The 18356-nt window shown below is 38.7% G+C and overlaps 1 long non-coding RNA gene across 1 annotated transcript in view; it reads left to right on the plus strand.

Moving 5' to 3' along the window:
* LOC108303363 overlaps positions 1 to 17795 on the plus strand; it is a 20180-nt gene extending 2385 nt beyond the window's left edge. Inside the window, exons 2-3 of the long non-coding RNA XR_001824800.1 lie at positions 15985 to 16070; positions 17448 to 17795. This is a non-coding gene — a long non-coding RNA (uncharacterized LOC108303363). The remainder of the gene's footprint in view (positions 1 to 15984; positions 16071 to 17447) is intronic.
* The last annotated feature ends 561 nt before the right edge of the window (positions 17796 to 18356 follow it).

Genomic DNA, 18356 nt, shown 5'->3' on the forward strand with positions numbered 1-18356 from the left:
AAAGGTGGTAAAATCAAATATTGTTAAGATGGGCTCTTCATATGAAAACATATTTGCATTTGATCCAGTTTCATAGAATTTCTGAACATCTATTGAAAACTCTGAGTAAATGAGAGTTGCAGATGGATAAAAATATATCCACCATCCACTGTGAAAAGTACAGGAAATACATGTTGTTTATGCTCTGGGACACTTGTCTTTTAAGATGGGTTGTGAATATTAAATGTTATGTTTTAGAGTTAGGGTTTGAGAGGAATCAGAGGAGACATAATTAAAACCAGTCAATATATTTCGAATTGTGACTCTTCTCATCCAAGCACCAAAGGGTTTCCCTGGGGCAGTCTTTGAATCTCTTGTTTTCATTTTTGCTTAGGAAGTATTTATTTTCACTACTCAAAGAGAAAAAAAAATGAGCATTTTTATTTCTACCCCTTCCCAAAGCTTTGGTCACTGGTTGTCCTCTCCCCTCCCAGAGTCCACTATTGGTCCAGCACACTCAAAATCTATTAAAGTGACTATATGAAAACATGGAAAAATCAGTAGGACATAATAATAAGTAAAGAAACTCAGGTTCTGGCTGGATGTGGTAATTCACATCTGTAATCCCAGCATTTTGGGAGGCTTTGGGAGGAGTACTTGAACCCAGGAATTCAAGACCAGCATGAGCAACATTGAGAGACTTTGTTTCCATGAAGAAATTTGAAAAATTAGCCAGGCATGGTGGTGCATGCCTGTAGTCCCAGTTATTTAGGAGGCTGAGGTGAAAGGACCACTTTAGCCCACGAATTTGAGGCTTTAGTGAGTGAGCTGTGATTGTGCCACTGTACTGCAGCCTGGGCAACAGAGTGAGGTCCTGTCTTTAAAAAAAAAAGAAGGGAAAAGGAAAGAAAGAAAGAAAAGAAAAAGAAAGAAACCCAGGTTTAAAATTGGATTCATGAAATGATTATAATTATATTGAAATTATCTATATATGCAGCTACAACTTGAAAGAGACATGTAGTAAATGAGGCCAAATGATTTGTTGGTCAATACTGTTATGTTGCTTACAAAAAAATAACATTCTTTAAAAGATCTGATTGACTAGTACACTGACAACTATAAAATGCTTATAAAAGTTAAAGAAGACACCATAAATGAAAAGACATCCAGTGCTCATGGATTGAAAGACTAAATATTGTTAAGATGTCAATACTACCTAAAGTGCTCTATAGATGTAATAAATGCAGTCCCTGGTCCAACAACATTTTTTCGCAGAGACAGAAAAAATCATCCTAGAATTCATATGGAATTTCAAAGGAGCCTAAATAGCCAAATCAATCTTGAAAAAGAAAACCAAAGTGGGAGGTCTCATACTTACTGATTTTCAAACTTGCTACAAAATACAGTAATCAAACCTGTGTCATACCAGCATAAAGACTGACATATAGACCAATGGAACAGAATAGAGAGTTGAGAATTAATTTCTCTCATATAAAGTCAAATGATTTTTGACAAGGGTGCCAAGACCATTCAATGGGATAAAGGACAGCCTTTTCATTCAGTGGTGTTGGGAACACTGGATAGCCACATGCAAACGAATGAAATTGGACCCTTACCTTACATCATATACAAAAGTTAACTCAAAATGGATCAATGACTTAAATGTATAAGCTGAAAGCATAAAACTCTGAGAAGAAAACATAGGGGAAATGCTCCATGACACTGGATTTGGCAATGATTTATTGGCTATGACATTAAAAGCACAGGCAATGAAAGAATAAAATAGTTCAGTTGGACTTCATCAAAATTAAAAAGTTTCATGCATCCAAGGACACTATTAGCAGAATGAAAGGTAACCCACAGAAGGGGAGAAAATATTTACAAATCGTGTATTTGATAATGGATCAATATCCAGAATATATAAAGAACTTCTACAACTCAACAACAGCAAAACAAATAGTTGATGAAAAGTTGGACTTGAATAGACATTTAACCAAGGCATATATATAAATGATCCATAAGCAGATGAAAAGGTGTTTAACCTCACTAGTCATTAGGAAAATGCAAACTAATCTGCAGTGAAATACCACTTTACACCCATTTGAATGGCTATCATATAAAAAAAAAGCCTCACTCAGACAATAACAAGTGTTGGTGAGGATGTGGAGAAACTGGAACTCTGGTGCATTGCTTCTGGGGATGTAAAATCGTATGATAATTCCTAAAAAAATTCAAAACAGAATTAACCCATGACCCAGTAATACCACTTCTGAAAATATACTCAAAAGAAGAGAAAGTAGGGACTTGAACAGATATTTATACACTCATGTTCACAACAGGGATTTCAATAACGGTCCAAAGGTAGAAGTAACCCAAATGTCCATCAACAGATAAATGGACAAACAAAGTGTGGTATATACATATCATAAAATATTATTCATCCTTAAAAAGAAGAAAATTCTTACACGCTACAACATGAGTGAACCTTGAAGACACGCTAAGTGAAATAAGTCAATCATAAAAGGCTGAATATCGTATGGGATTCCTCTTTGATGAGGTTCCTCAAAGAGACAAATTCATAGAGACAGGAAGTAGAATGGTGGTTGCCGGGGATTGGGGAAAGGAGGAAATGCAGAGTTTGTGTTTAGGGCATACAGAATTTCAATTGGAGAAGGTTGAAAAGTTCTGGAGATGAACGGTGGTGATGATTGCACAACAATATAAATGTACTTAATGCCATAGAACTGTACATTTAAAAATGGTTAAGGTAAATTTTAGATTGAGTGTATTTCACCACAGTACAGAAAGAATCTGATTAAATGCACATTCTTTTTTTTTTTTCCTGCAAAACAAATCATATTAAACTAAATGCACATTCTAACTCTTTTATCCTAGGTAGTACATCCTGGGGTCCTCATTCCTGTCTTTCTCTATATTCCCATTTCCCTTATCTCTGATCTCAATAAGATGTTGTAGATTAATTGCCCCAATTTGAGCCCTGCAGCATTTTCTCTTCTGACCGCTTCAGTTGTCAGTTTCTATGCTGATGGATTCATCTTTGAATAACAAATATTAACTAATTGTGTAATGTGTATGGGGCCCTGTGGTCAGTGCTGTGGGCAATATGGTGAAATATGGGTCCAATGACTTGCAGCTGTGCTCTGACAAGATATGGTATTGGAAGATAGGGCACATGGGACACAAACAAGACCTCCAAAGGAAGATAATGCTTGATACAGCCACTGTGAGTGATGAGAGCCACCCCGCCTGTGAGTGATACAGATTAGAAGTGTTTTGGGAACTTTGAGAGAGAATGGGGAGAGATGGGGTTGAAACAAGCTTTGAAGAATGGGTAGGATTTGATTATATGGAGATGGGAAGCATTGAACTCAGAGAAAATTTATGTTATTTATGAACATCTGCAGACTTTTTTAACCTTAGCCCCATTGAGATTTTGTAATTTATTGTGGGAGCTTTCCTGTACATTTTAGGATGCTTAGCAGCTTCCTTGCCCTCTACACACTAGATACCAGTAACTCCCTCCTTTACCCCAATCGTAACCATCAAAAATGTCTCCAAACACTTCAAATGGGTCAAAAACCTCCCCCTCATCCCAAATTTGAAAACCACTGCTATATGGAACTTGACAGGGAGACATCAGTTTGAACAGGGCAGAAAGTCCATTCCTGTGAGTGTCTTTCAGAATCTGTGTATTCTAAGTGCTCGTTTGGCACCTATTATGTTTTTAAGTCTGCTGTTCACTATTGTTTAATGGTGCTATTCACAGGCTGATTCTACCTTTAAAAGAGTGTGGATAGGGAGAGCCTGGAAGAAGAAGGATCATTTAAGAAGCTTTTTTAATAGTTCAGAAAATAGATATAAAGATCTAAACCAAGGTTGTGATAATTGGGATAGAAAGGGCATGGGTGCATGACTTTGTGTGAAGGAAGGACAAACAGAACTTGGGGACAGGAGGGACTACATCTGGGCGAGCTGAATAGAAGAGAGACTCTGGTCTTCTTGAGAAGAAGATAAATCAGTGTAGATGTAAACTTAAGTCTTTAGATAACTGAGGGTTGAGTGTGAACAACTTGTGGTGAGCAAGTTATTATTTCAAATCATGAAAATAATTTCAAGTCAAGTTGAATGTAGAATCATCTATAGGTAAAGGAAGTAGGCAAATTTAGACTTTATTTAGTCTTTTTATTTATTTATTTATTTTTGAGACAGCGTTTCACTTTTGTTGCCTAGGCTGAAGTGCAATGGTGTGATCTTGGCTCACTGCAACCTCTGCATCCTGTGTTCAAGCGATTCTCCTGCCTCAGCCTCCCAAGTAGCTGGGATTACAGGCACATGACATCATACCTGGCTAATTTTTGTGTTTTTAGTAGAGGCAGTGTTTTACCATGTTGGCTAGGCTGATCTTGAACTCCTGACTTCAAGTAGTCCACTCACCTTGGCCTCCCAAAGTACTGGGATTACAGGTGTGAGCCACTGCGCCTGGCTTACACTTTATGTAGTTTTCTCACAGAAAGAAAGATTATAAGGAAGACAAAAGCTCTGAAAAATCTTTTTTTTCTCAGTAATACCTATTTGAGATGTAAAGATGAATAATCTCTGATTTGGGATTCTGAAATCTGCATTTGGAACTCAGCGTGTCCTTTTAAAAGCCCTCAGAGAATTTAAAACTTTGTGCTTTTAAAAATTCTAAACCATTTCTCCATTTTCACAGAGGAAATACAGACAAAGCAAGGGCAAAATTTCAGCATGAGGGCCTCCCCCTGGCTCACAGCCTTGGATGTTGCTAAGCTGGTGAGCCATCGTATTGTCATTTGAGAAAGCCAGCTGCATAGCTAGATAGAGTGAGCCTGTCTCTTCAATTCCAAGACTGTAATTATGCTAAAATGGGATCTTGCAGCAGTGAATATAAAGAGAAGCCTTGGAATATATCTCCTACACTAAACAACTTTATGGTTGAAAGGAAGCAATTACTAAGAACAAGATGAGACTAAGTAAAAACAGCATAACTTTCCAACTTTTCCAACTTGGGTATTGACAGTTTTGTGCTGACCTCAAACGGTCTTTGCTTCCTCCCCAAAACCCATTGAAAGCCGTAAGTCCAGTTTTCTAGCCTGATTTTTAGATCGAGTGGTAATAATTTTTAAATATCAACCTGCCCTCCCCTCACTGAATTTAAAGCAACTTTCTAGATGGACTTAATAATTTCAGTAATTCTACCGAAGTTTTTGTATTAGCTATCCCTGTCACCCAGACTTGGAAAGATACCAGGTATTCATGTAAGCCCTTTGTTACTTGATGAATCAGCTCCACCTTCCTAAGTACCACCATCCAGTTGCAAGTAGAGCTGTCTGGGGATAGGACAGATATGAAAACAGTAGAAACATGATTCTTAATTCTTTTATTTCATGATTGAAGGTGGCAGAAAAAGGAAGTTGGGTATAGAACAAGATTATGTCTAAGATAGAAAACTGAAAATTAGATCCACCTACAATAGTGTACCTACTACCTCCTCATTCTGACTTTGCAGTCTGCAATTAAACAGGTTCATCCTGACCCTCTATCTGCACAGTGTATCATAAGGCTATGTGAAAGCAAGGTAGTGTTTGAGAACAAGCACACTCAGGCCAGGTCTGCACAAGTTAATTAGATCACATAGCTCTCTAGATAATTCTAGAACCCAAAATATCAACTTTTACTTATATTATTCAGATGGTCATGCTTGGTAACATTTATTACTCACTCTTCTAGAGGTCTTACCCAAAGCATAAGACAATAGGAAGAAATAGGATAGGAGATACTGAGAAGAAAGAGTGAAAAACGTCATGATCTTTCAATAATAAATTGTCTTTCTAGAAAATTTAAGACAAAGAAAAAATGAGGTCTAATGAGAGATATCAATAAGAAAGTCAGGAATGACTATAAATTTGCCAAAATCAATAGGTTTCTTACATATCAGCAATAATGTTATAAAATACGATGTGTGAATGAGAGGGATTTATTAATTAAATCAAGATATTGACATCCAACCTTAACTGTATAAATACAGTCATTACCGAGATACTGTACATCTCTATAACATGACATGGAAAGAGATCTAAAATGTTTCGTAAAAGGAAATAGCAGAATCCAGAGCAGATCGAAGATGGTGGAATAGGAACAGCTCTGGTGTGCAGTTCCCAGCGAGAAGAATGCAGAGGGTGAGTGATCACTGCATTTCCAAATGAGTTTTTACTGCCCACAGACCAGGAGATTCCCAGGCTGAAAAGCACCATGAGCTTCCAGCATGGCTGTTTCAGCCCAGCTCCGCAGGTCTCTGCACAAAAACTCACACAAATCTGGGCAGCAGTTTCAACAGCCGCCTGGAACTCCTGGGATACAGAGCCACCCATTAAACTGAAAAAAAAAAAAAAAAAAAAAAAAAAAAAAAAAAAAAAGGGCTGAAACAGGGAGCCAGGTGATCTGGTTCAGCAGGTCCCATCCTCCACAAAGACCAGCAATCTGAAATGCTCTGGATTGAGTTTTGCAGAAAGTGCAGCTGGACGGGGACAGTCCAGCTTGGTGGGGGGAAGGGCATCAGCCATTACCGAGGCAGTCTGCCATTACGGAGGCAGTCCTCTGTTACTGAGGCAGACCACCATTACCAAGGCCGTTCTAACAGGAAGCTCACACAGCAGCTGGGCAGAGCCCACAGCAGCTCAGTAATGCCTCTGCTGACAGACTGTGGCTAGACTACCACCTTGCTGGACAGGTAAAATAAGAGAGGACACAAACAGCCAAAGAAAGCAATGAATACTAAAAACTGAAAAAAGAAAAATTAAATGTTAAGAGTCTTCTTGAACTCTCCTTTTATAGAGAATTTGAAAGCCCACCTTCTTAAGACTGAAATTGAAAATGAATAGCTACCAAAATGGGAATGGAATGTTCTAAGCTTTGGGTCAGTAAGAAAAGTAACTACGTGCTAATATTGTTAAATCAACACATATTTTAAAAAATAGACCCAGGATTGGAAATTTACTATTTTCTCTAGTGTTTAAATCAACCTCTTTAAACATTATATATTTTTCTGATTATGTCAGTAATTCATGTTTATGCTAAGAATTTACAAAATACCAAAAAGAAGAAAGAAGGAAATAGAAATAGCCTATAATCATGTTTTTCAGAGATAACAGAAATGAATATTAATATTTTTCTGCATATGCATTTCCCTGTAGTCTTTTAATTAACACATATGTATATTTTTTAAAAAGGGATCATAATTATTTTCATCTGACAACACATAATGAAGGTGTCCCCTTGCCATTTTTTAAAATAGCATTGAAAATACCATTACTTCTTATCTTTGTCATAAATAATACTATAATCCATAGATATATGCTAAATTTTTTAGTTAAAAAAAATAAGATATAGGCCAAGCATGGTGACTCATGCCTGTAATCCTAGCATTTTGGGAGGCCGTGGTGGGAGGATTGCCTGAGCTCAGGAGTTCAAGACCAGCCTTGGCAACACAGTGAAACCCTCTTTAAACATTATATATTTTTCTGATTATGTCAGTAATTCATGTCTCTACTAAAATATAAAAAATTAGCCAGGTGAGGCAGTATGTGCCTGTAGTCCCAGCTACTCAGGAGGCTGAGGTAAGAGAACTGAGGTTGCAGTGAGCTGAGATCATGCCTCTGCACTCCAGCCTGGGCAACACAGCAAGACTGTGTCTCAAAAAAAAAAAAAAAAAAAGGTACATGAGTCAAAGGACTTTTTCTGTGTTATTTACAGCTATGTCCCTAGTGCAGGGAACAGAGCCTAATTCTTACTAGAGAATAAACATTAATGAATGAATCTCATTTCCTCAGGCCAGTAGGGCTTAAGCCTTAGTATATGTAAGTATTATTAGGAGAACTTGTTAATGCACAATTCCAAGATCTCAGTCCCAGAAATTTTGATTCAGACATCTTTGGAGGGGCTGGAGTGATTCTGATGCTGGGACCAACCTTTGGAAAACACTGCCTTAGGCTAAATACATAGAAGAATTACTGGATCAAAAGTGTCAATGTTTTGAAGACCCCCTGATTTATGTTGTTAATTTACCTTTCTGAAAAGTTTTGCCAACTTATTACTTTAACGCAATCTTCTTCTACCTTGTAACGTGTAAAACTGCCTACTTCGTGGACTTTAATCAACACTATGTATTATTGATTTTAAAAATCATGACTGATTTGGTAGAAACAAGGAAGAAAAATAAACTTCTCATTAAAGATACAGAAACTTATCTGTATCTTTAGTCGCAGAAAATCACAGTCATCTAAATTCACATCATCTGGAATGAAAACTACTTTTATTCATCTCTTGGCATAATTCTAGCTTTTTTTGTTTTCTTTTCTTTTTATTGAGATATAATTGACAAATACTAATTGTATATATTCAAGGGGTACAAAGTGATGATTTGATATTCATATACATGATGAAATCATGGCCACAACGAAGCTAATTAACATATCTGCCACCTCACACAGTTACCTTTTCTTGTGGTGAAAATACTTAAGATCTGCTCAGTAAATTTCAAGTCCACAATATATTACCATTAACTATAGTCATCATGCTATATATTAAGTCCCCAGAAATTATTCATCTTATAACTGCAAGTTTGAACCCTTTGACCAACATCTATTTTTCCCACCCCCTCAATTTTTGCTTTTTAAAGAAAACAATCATTACTATTGTTTTAAAATGATACATCCTTATTACAGAGAATGCATATAATAGAAAGGAACAAAAATGAAGGTTAAAAACACCCCAGATTGCACCATGTAGACGTAATTAGCCTTAATATAAGAAATGACTTTAGACATCTTTCCCTCTTTTCTTTCTTTTATTTACTTTTATAATTTATATTTTTAAAAACTTTTAGTTTCAGGGGCATATGTGTAGGTTTTTTATACAGGTAAATTGTGTTTCATGGAGCTTTGGCATACAGATTATTTTGCCACCCAGGTAATAAACATAGTTCCTGATAGGTAGTTTTTCCATCTGTCCCTCCTCCCACCCTACATCTTCAAGTAGGCCCTGGTATCTGTTGTTTTCTTCTTTGTGGCTGTGTGTATTCAATATTTAACTCCCACTTATAAGTGAGAACATGTGATATTTTGTTCCTGTGTTTGTTCACTTAGGATAATGACCTCCAGCTCCAACCATGTTGCTGCAAAGGATCTGATCTTTTTTTTTTTAATGGCTGTTGGCTGTGTGGTATTCTATAGTGTATATGTACTACATTTTAATTATCCAGTCTATCACTGATGGTCATTTAGGTTAATTCCATGTTTTTGTTATTGTGAATAATGCTGCTATAAACATATGCATGCACATGTCTTTATGGTTTAATAGAACTATTTATATTCCTTTGGGTATTGTATTAGTTCATTTTCATGCTGTTGATAAAGACACACTCGAGATTGGGAAGAAAAAGAGGTTTAATTGGTCTTATAGTTCCACATGGTTGTGGAAGCCTCAGAATCATGGTGGGAGGCAAAAGGCACTTATTACATGGCAGTGGCAAAAGAAAATGAGGAAGAAGCAAATGCAGAAATTCCGACAAAGCCATCAGATCTTGCGAGACTTATTCACTATCATGAGCATAGCATGGGGAAGACCAGCTTCCATGATTCAATTACCTCTCCCTGGGTCCCTCTGACAACATGTGGGAATTCTGGGAGATACAGTTCAAGTTGAGATTTGGGTGGGATCACAGCCAAACCATATCAGGTATATATCCAATAATGAGATTGCTGGATTTTTTATAATGTTCTTTGAGAAATCACCACATTGCTTGCCATAATGGCTGAAGTAATCCATATTTCCATCAGCATGTGTAAGTGTTCTCTTTTCTCTGCAACCTTTGCAGCATCTGTTGTTTATTGACTTTTTAATAATAGCCATTCTAACTAGTGCCAGATGGTATCCTTGTGGGTTTCATTTATATTTCTCTAATGATTAGTTTTAGGAGATTGGTCAAGGTGGTGGGAAAAATTATAGGAAATACACAAAACTTCTTGGAAGGCCAGGAGGTTTTGCAAAAGCTTCAGTAAAGGATTATGGCTGAAGGCAGCCTAATCCTCTTACCTTGAGCTAATAGCAAAGAGCAGATAACAAAGGGATGTAGAAGAGTTTATCTAAATAGCTTGTTTACTCATGTTGTCCTAAAACTGACTTTTGATCATCTGCACATATGACTGCTGTCTACTCAGGTGGTTGGCAATGTTAATTACCCACAAATGGTATTTGCTTGAGACCTTTGTCATTAAATCTGTTCTAAAATAAATATAAGCATCTCCAGCATATCAGGGCTGCACAACCAGACTCCCTCTTTAGGGTCTGTAAGCCATGGGGTCCCCTAGCCATGCTTTCACAGGCAAAACACCGGTGTCTGAGAACTCCTTTCATCATCACTCAGTCAGAGTCTGCATGGCAGACTTGGCAGTTGGTGCCCTCATGGGAGGATGGCTGCAACGAATCAGCAGCTGGTGCCCTTGTGTGAGGAATGCTGCAACGGATCATGATAGAACCCTTGAAAACAAAGGTGAAGAGACTGTGCAGTTAGTAAGTTAGTAAGTCATTGGTGCCCACTTGGGATTTCCAAGTTTGAGGGAATTGTTCAGGCTAGGGTTTAATCATGGGACAACAGTTATCAGCACAACAGAAACCATATATAAAAGTATTGAAACAGCTGCTTAAAGCTAGTGGAACCTCAGTTTCACAGGCTCAATTAAGGGACCTAATGTAAACTGTTGGTTCCCAAAGCCCATAGTTCCCAGCAGAAGGCAGGCTGGACATAGAGCTTTGGGAACAAATGGAGAGAAATCTTAAACAGCATCTTGCACAAGGGCAGTGGGTCCCAGTAACATCTTTAACATTATAGGCCTTAGTCAAGGCTACTTTGATCCTGCTCCATCCAGAAAAGCCCAAAAAGGGAAGGGAAGAGGAACCATCACCTACCTTATCACCTCATCTCCCTCCCTCAGCCCCGTACTTACCAGGTAAAAGTGCCACAGAGGAGACAGAAATTCTTCCTGAGCCCCCTCCCCCAATAGATTGGAAAAAAGATAAGAGATACACTACAGCTATGGGAACCTGTCTTAGGCAAGAGGCATTAGAAGGGGAGCTCTTGGCCTGCCCAGTAATGCAAGATCAACAAAAGGCAATCAGGAAAAGAGATAAGAAAAAGCTTTAGAGAAAATGGAGCTGCTAGCCCATTCACAAAAGGATTAATTGAGACCATAGCAAACAACTTCCATCTGAGCCCATGGGCCTGGTCAAAACAACTTTGAACACCAGTCAAAACCTCCTCTGGAAGGCAGAATTTGATGAATCATGTGAACAGAAAACCCTTTTCTAATAGTGGTCACTGTTATTCCTCCTCTACACCTAATGTGGCTTTCTGAAAATCCTATTTGGGCAGAACAGTAGCCTTCAAAGGGAGAGAAATTATAGCAAGCCCATGAATTAGTTGAGGAGCAATTAAAAGCTGGCCATGTAGAATCATCTACCAGCCCTTGGAATTTGGCCATTTCCGTCATTCCCAAAAAGTCTGGCAAACGGAGATTTTGCATGACTTACAGGCTGTTATTGCTAATCTGCAACCTATGGGGCCTCTTCAACAGGGGCTCCCTTACCCCGTGGCAATTTCTGAAGATTGGCCTATAGGCGTTATTGACTTAAAAGACTGCCTTTATACCATTACCCTTGCAGAACAGAACAGAGAAAAATTTGTGTTTACAATACCAGCTATCAATAATAAAAGACCAGCTCATTGATTCCAGTGGAAAGTATTTCCTTAAGGAATGCTGAACAGTCCCACCATGTGTCAGTATCATGTAAATCACGCTTTGCTCCCCAGTAGAAAAGAATTTCCTAAATGCAAGATTATTAATTTTATGGATGATATATTACTGGCAGCCCAAATAGGGCTTAATACACAGTTAAGAGGTTTAATCATAGCACCTGAAAAAGTACAAATGTCCTCTCCTTGGAAATATCTTGGATACATACTAACTTCCCAGTCAATAAGACCCCAGAAGGTTAAATTAAATACTAGCAACTTATATACCTTAAATGATTATCAAAAATTACTGGGCAATATTAACTGGCTTCACCCACCTTAGGCATAACTGCTGATAAGTTGCAAAACCTGTTTTCTATTTTAAAAGGCAATGCTTCCCTGGATTCTCTCAGGTACTTAACCCCTGCAGCAAAAAATAGAGCAAGCTATCTCTCAGAGGCATCTTCATCACATAGATCCAAAATATTCAGTTTAATTGTTTGTTTTTCCTACTAAACATTCCCCAACAGGATTACTAGGACAGATGGCCCCAGGGCTATGCTTCCTAGAACGGATTTTTTGCTCACATACCAGGACTAAAACACTATCTCCCTATATCCAGCTAGTTAGTAAAGTCATCTATACAGGATGCAGACAATGCAGCCTGTTGCTAGGTTATGATCCTGATGTCATAAGAATTCCTTCAAGTAAAAAACAATTTGAAGCAGTAGTGCCCCTATCCTAGATCTTCAGATAGCATTCTCTGATTATGCAGGCCATATAGAGCATGCCCTTCCTTTTAACAAATTACTTCAGTTCTTATCTTGTACTACTGTGGATTTGCCTACAAAAGTAGTTCACTCCACCCTTAAAAATATGATCAGAATACAAAAAAGAGGAAATATGAGTAAGGACCCTGGAACACCACTAGCACAAGTCTTATTTACCCTTAATTTCTTAAATTTAAATGACAAATTTCAATCTGCTATAGAAAAGCACTTTGCTAAAACCTCTCAAGACTTAAAACCTGCAGTTTTATGGAAAGATATGAATAGTAATGTATGTGTGTGGTCCAAATGATTTGCTAACATGGGGAAGATGTTATGCTTGTGTTCACACCCTCCAGGCCCTCTTTGAAATCTAGCACCATGCATCAAACCATACTATGGCATGGCTAGGACGCAACCATGTACCAGAAATGAAGGAAATGACCCTGCAGGACCTGGAGCCCTGGGTGATGTGACTTTCTTGAACGACACCAGCCCCAAACCTACCTGGGGGATGCTGAAGTAGACAACTTTGGAGGCTGAGTGAATCCTGTTCCAAACACAAACACCATTCCCTCCAGATAATTTGTTTCTTTTTTATTCTCTCACGCTGTCTGCTACCTGTACCTGCTACACTCTATTAACCTATCTTCTAAATCTGCCTTTTTCCCCACCATGTTACTTAGGCAGTATAAGTCTCTAACAATGCAACTCCTTCCTAGTCTCTAACAATGCAACTGTGTAGCTAGAAAGGATTAACATACTCCTGGTGGGGTCCCTCAGTAATGGCACACACTGGACTGAGGTGCCAAGTAACACTACATGTCACTCCTTGATTGAAAAAGAACGTTACAGATTATACTAATGTTTGTCTTATGTTATTTACTAATTCTAGGTTGCAAATAATACAAGTTATAATTTCTGCACCTGACAAACCCATTGTTGGTTTAATGTCTGCTTTGTCTGAAATTACAACAGGAACCTCTGCTTTTTTCTGTTTTCTCTTTGCTTGGTAATTTTTTCTCCATCCCTTTACTTTGAGGCTATGGGTGTCATTGCATGTGAGATGGGTCTCTTGAAGATAGCATACAGCGGGGTCTTGCTTCTTTATCCAACTTGTGACTCTGTGCCTTTAAATTGTGGCATTTAGCCCATTTACATTCAAGGTTAATATTGACATGTGCAGATTTGATCCCATCATGTTGTTAGCTGATTGTTATGCAGACTTGATTGTGTGGTTGCTTTACAGTGTCAATGTTCTGTGTACTTAAGTGTATTTTTGTGGTAGCCATTAGTACTCCCTTAGGACATTTAGTACTCCCTTAAGGACCTCTTGTAAAATAGGTTGAATGGTAATAAAGTCCCCTAGCATTTGCTTCTCAGAAAATGATTTTATTTTTCTTTCACTTATGAAACTTAGTTTGGCTGGAGGTAAAATTCTTGGTTGGAATTTCTTTTCTTTATGAATATCAAATATAGGCCCCCAATCTCTTTTGGCTTGTAGTATTTCTGCTGAAAGATCCGTTTTTAGCTTAATGAGGTTCCCTTTGTAGGTGACCTGACCCTTCTCTCTAGCTGCCTTTAACATTTTGTCTTTAATTTCAGCTTTGGAGATTCTGATGACTATGTGTCTTGTGGGTGGTTATCTTATATAGTATCTTGCAGGGGTTCTCTGTATTTCCTGAATTTGAATGTTGGCCTCTATAGTACAGTTGGGGACATTCTCATGGATGACATTCTCAAATATATTTTTCAAGTTCTTACTGTCTCTTCCTCTCTTTCAGGGATACCAATGAGTTGCACATTTGGTCTCTTTACATAATCCCATATTTTTCAGATATTTTCTTCATTCTTCTTTATTACTTTTTCTTTATTTTTGTCTGACTGATTTATTTCAGAGAACTGGTCATTGAACTCTAAGATTCTTTCTTCAGCTTCATAGATTCTGCTGTTAATACTTGCGATTGTATTATGAAATTCTTGAAGTGAGTTTTTCAGCTCTCTCATATTGGTTTGGTTCTTTCTTAAAATGGCCATTTCATCTTTACTCTCCTGTATTATTTTATTGTGTTCCTTAGATTTTTTTTTTGAATTGGGTTTTGACTTTCTCCTGAATGTCAATGATCTTCATTCCTATCCATATCTGAATTCTATTTTTGTTTGCCATTTCAGCCATTTCAGATTGGTTAAGAACAGGGGGACTAGTGTGATAATTTGAAGGTAAGAAAACATTCTGACTTTTTGAGTTGCCAAAGTTCTTGAGCTGGTTCTTTCTTATCTTTGTAGGGTTGGCTGTTGATCCTCCAGTGTTTGAAGCTGCTGTCCTTTGAATGTTTTTTTTTTTTTTTCAAAGTCTTCTTTGATGCCTTTGGGGTTTGACTATGGTGTAAGGTAGGTTCAGTTAACTGAGTTAATTTCTGGAAGATTTTAGGGAACAAAGGCCCAGGTTAGCCCTCCTGGTCTGCATGCTTTAACTTTGTGGGGCTGGTACCAGGTTTCTGCCTTGTTCTCTGGTCCTTTGAGATTAGGAACCTGCTGCACTGGAGGGGCCAAGGTGTTTTTGGTCTACTGGCTACAGTACTCCAATGAGTGGTACCAGGCAAAGCAGTTCATAGGGGTGGTGGTAGTAGGATCCATGCCTGCTCACATGTGCCAGCAGCCATGGCAGCATGGCAGAGTACATGTACCTAGACATATTTCTAGGCATGTCTATAGACAGCTGAATAAAAGATAGACAAATAGATGGCTGGCTGGCTGGCTTGGTGGAGAACAAGAGAGGAATACTTTGATGAAAGTTGTCAGATGAAAAATAGTCACTTGTGTTTAAAAAAAAAAAAAAAAAAAAAACTCTGACAAACAGAGCCAGGGAAGGCCATGAAGAGAAGGGTTTGCATGCATGAATACTTGGTGGCAAAGACTATCACAAAAGACTGAAAAAACCACAAACTTGCTCAATGACTATCACAACCCTACACACGCAAAAAAATATTTCTGCGAGAATATCTGCCCCCAACTACCTGTCCAAACTTGGACTGGTGTCACTCTTGTTATTGATCCTTGTAACCCAAGGAAAATTATCTCAAAACAATTATGTCATCCTCCTCATTTTTCATTTAAAAACTTTGTCTTCCTTTACCTCCCTGAATATGCATATAGTTTACTATGGCACACACATTCCCATTGCAATGATTTATTCCTGAATATGTATAATTTTCTTTTAGAGATTCTCTCTCTCTGTTATTTAGGTTGACACTTTTATAAAAGTGGAGACATACTACAGCTAATCATGGATATGCTATCTTTTGTATTACCTGGGCTCTACTCTGTCTTCTGGGATTTTGTTAATTATTCTGTATCAGGGTTCATACTCCTCTTTTGGGTGTGTTTTCTGTTCTTTATTTTGATTCTTAGGTTGGGTTATCTCAGAAGCAGAACCTGAGACAAGAAAGTGAGTGGAAGCAGTTTATTTGGGAGAAAGTCCCAGAAAGCACTGGTAGGTGAGTGGAAAAGCGAGAAAGGGAAGGGAAGAAAGTCAGTAAAGGGTGTGCCAGTAAAAGGTTACTTTTGTGGGCAATAGAAGCAGCTTAATCCCACCAGGGGATTCTGGGAGACAGCGCAGAACACATATCAGAGTTACTGCAACTGAGAGTGGAGAAATTGGATATTTATCCCACCTGTTGTCAGTCGTTGGTTGAGCATTGCTGGGAGGAGGCATTAACTTCCTAGCACCTTCTGCCTGTGCCACGAGAGGCCAAGTGGGCTCTGCTGGTCAAAAGAACCCTCAGAGGCCGGGTATTGTGGGTTACCCTTGTAATCCTAGCACTTTGAGAGGCCAAGGTGAGCGGATCACTCGAGGCCAGCATCACTCGAGGGCCAGCCTGGCCAACATGGTGAAACTCTGCCTCTACTAAAAATACAAAAAATTAGCTCGACATAGTGGCGCATGCCTGTAGTACCAGCTACTTGAGAGGCTGAGGCAGGAGAATCGCTTGAATCTGGGAAGTGGATGTTGCAGTGAGCCAAGATCGTGCCACCTGCACTTTAGCCTGGGTAGCAGAGCAAAACTCTGTCTCAAAAAACAAAAACAAAAAACCCTCAGTTGTAGGCGGTTGCAGTTGGAAGCTCGAAAACCAGACGTAGGAACTGTGAATGCTGAGGGTTGTGGGAAGAGCCCCAACAGTGTTGGTATTGCTCGGGGGTTTTGGATTGTTCTCCCAATTCAGCCTGGAACCCTGTTGCCTTTCATACTTTTCAGAGAATCAGGGCCATTTTTCACTTCTCTATCCCTTTTTCTCTAGCATTCATTTCCATCATTCTTCAATCAGAAGATGAGAGAGATACATACGCACTCAGTATGTATATTCTGTCCTGATTTGAAGGTTTTGGTAAGAATCCTCAAGATTTTGTTGACTGTCTTGTACTGTTTCTGGGGGCAGCAGTAAAGTTAGGAGCTGAGCTTTCCTGTGTATCTGTCTTCTCTGTTCTGTTGTAGAAGTTGGTGCTCCTCCCAAGCCCTTCTTGCCACTAAGCTCTCACAGTTTTTAAAGTTATCATGTGATGGCTTAAAAAGTATGTCCACAAGTTCTTTGACATCCTTCCTCCAAAGGACATTGGCTAATTCCTCTCCTCTTGAGTGTGGGCTGGACTTGATGCTTCTCTTCTTTTTAATTAATTATTTATAGAGATGAGGTCTCTCTATTTTGGCCAGGTTGGTCTTGAACACCTGCCCTCAAGCAATTCTCCTGCCTCAGTCTCCCTAGGATTACAGGTGTGTGCTACCACACCTGGCCTTGATAATTCTCTTCTAATGAATAAAATACAGTGTAAGTAAGGATATGTGACTAGTAGATCGAAAGCACCCTGATTCCCCCCAGCTTGCACCATTGGATCACTGACTCTGAGGGAAGCCAACTATCCTATTGTGAAGCTACTCACCAGCTCCGCAGTGAGATCCAAAGATGATTCTGTGAGTAGTCACGAGGAATGAAAGCCTCCAGACAACCGTCGCATGAGAGAGTTAGGAAGAGGACCCTCTAGCACCTATCAAGTCTCTAGAGGGGAAACCCTGAGCCAGAACCACCCAGATAAGCTTCTCCCAAATTCTTGGTTCATTCACAAAAGCTGTGAAAAGAAAAGTTTGTTCTTTGAAGCCATTGAGTTTTGGGGTAATTTGTTAAGCAGCAGTAGATAACTATTAATAATAAAATTATATTAGATTTTTCCATTTCCTAGTTTGGTTCTTTTTGGCAAATTTAAGGCTGGCTTTTAAAAATATTTTTTGCTCTCCTTTTAAAATATGTAGTTTTCCACCATATTAAACAAAAACTTTGATATTAACTCTTTGCCTTGAATATGGCATAATATATTAACCTTTGAATTTCACTCTCTTTTTGTTGTTGTTGTTGTTTTTGAAACAGGGTCTCACTCTGTCACCCAGGCTGGAGTGCAGCGATGCATCCTCAACTCTCTGCAATCTCCGCCTCCTGGGCTCAAGCAGTCCTCCCATTTCAACCTCCTGAGTGGCTGGGACTTCAAGTGCATACCACAATGCCTGGCTAACTTTTGTATATTTTTTAAGTGGAGATGGGTTTAGCCAGGCTGGTCATGAACTCCTGGACTCAAGCAATCGATCTGCCGTGTGCTAGGGTTATAGGTGAAAGATACTGCACCTGGCCATTCCTTTTTATTATACGTAGTCATTGGGGATGTGGAGCAACTTTCGTCATTTTATTTCTGGGACAACAGGGAAGAGGTAATTTATTCAGTATGTCCTTCCCTCTCAC

Source organism: Cebus imitator, unplaced genomic scaffold (genome assembly GCF_001604975.1).
Source record: "Cebus imitator isolate Cc_AM_T3 unplaced genomic scaffold, Cebus_imitator-1.0 Scaffold46, whole genome shotgun sequence".
In the NCBI taxonomy this organism is placed as follows: Eukaryota; Metazoa; Chordata; class Mammalia; order Primates; family Cebidae; genus Cebus; species Cebus imitator.